General features: G+C 52.9%; 1 long non-coding RNA gene across 1 annotated transcript in view; it reads right to left on the bottom strand.

The window, feature by feature from the left end:
* Positions 1-1,433, bottom strand: part of LOC131493250 (uncharacterized) — a 39,062-nt gene that overhangs the window by 28,773 nt on the left and 8,856 nt on the right. The gene's annotated exons all lie outside the window — the stretch shown is intronic.

Below are 1,433 nucleotides of genomic sequence, written 5' to 3'. Positions count from 1 at the left end.
CCTTCCCACACCCAAATCCCACCTCCCTGGTCTTCTGAGGCCCTTCACTTGCCCATGTACCTTCAGTTCAGGCCTCCCCCAAAGGGTTCCTCATTCAGGCCCTCTTCACACCTTGTCTCTCTGGAAGGCCTTATCTCGATCATTAATAACCCATCATTCTAGCCCTCAGAGACTTTCACCAGGATTCACTGCAACACCTTGGATGGGAACTTGCCTATAGATTTGGAGGCCATGATTATCACACTGTTCCTGGATGCTCTCTGCTAACCAGGCCCAGGAGGGAGAGACTGAAGGGTTGGTAGGACCCTCATCCCTCCAACCTGAACAATTTCCCTTCTGCTTCTTCCTCCAACCTCCCCGGATGATCAGGCCCTAGAAAAATGATCTCAGCACCCACTCTCTCACCTTTCCTGTTCTCTGCCCCTAACCTGAAAGCCAAGGTTGTCATTCTCCCAACTGTCCTTGAAAGCAGCAGTCATGTCTCACTTACTCCTGTCTCCCAAACACAAACCTTCACAAGTTCAGGTTCAATAAATATTTACTGCATCAGTCCTCAAACTTCTCCAATATATTTCGTTCTTTTCTCAGTATACAGTCCTGCCAACAATCCCCAACAATCACACACTTTTTAAATTCCCAAGGCAGCTTTTGAGGAACGGTACAGAGGCATTAACCTCTTTTAGTCCCAGATAATGGGGTAGGGGGGCGGGAACGCACTGATGTCCAGGTCTGGGACCCAGAGCTGAGCACATGGCCCGCCTGCCTCCCCTGAGCCTGCAGGCCCCAGGCGGGATTGTCTCGCCTCACTCATCCTTGCCTCCAAGGCCTCCTCGCCTGTATTTATATACACTAAAGCCTCTGCCCGAATAAAACATCCATGTAAAATCCAATTTCCTCAGAATCTCTTTTGGAGCCTGGGCCTGAGATGGAGTAGGTAACCCTGGCAGTAACTGCCTGAACCACTCCTGCTGGCTGCAAAGGTGAGGCCCATTTTTCAATTATCTATCTGCTGTGACAGCAGCGGTCCAGCCACCCAGCCAAGGAAAGGGGGAGGGGGAAGCAGAGCCGGGGAGGAGGGAGCAAGAGGGCAAGGGCACGGTGGGGGAGAAGGAGAGGGAGAAACCCGGAGAGAGGCACGCAGGAGAGACCCTTGCACGGGGCACCCAGTAGGTGCTCAGAATTATTTGTAAAAAGAATGACTGGAAGAGTAAATAGGGAGGGTGGGGGTGAGGCGAGCAGAGGGGGAGAGCTGGAGAGACACAGAGTGGGTGGAGAGAGGGAGAGAGGGCGGGAGGGGGAGAGGGGGAGGGGAGGCGAGCGTGGATGGAGCCAACAAGAGGCTCCTGTGTCAATCCGTGGAAACGGGAGGCAGAGTGATGCGGTCACAGCTCCTGCCATCAATATCCTCTAATATAAATGTCAGTGATGCTATT

The sequence above is a fragment of the Neofelis nebulosa genome, chromosome 13, assembly GCF_028018385.1.
Source record: "Neofelis nebulosa isolate mNeoNeb1 chromosome 13, mNeoNeb1.pri, whole genome shotgun sequence".
Lineage (NCBI taxonomy): Eukaryota > Metazoa > Chordata > Mammalia > Carnivora > Felidae > Neofelis > Neofelis nebulosa.
Note: the sequence above shows the minus strand (reverse complement) of the source record. Positions and strands in the feature narration are given on the sequence as shown.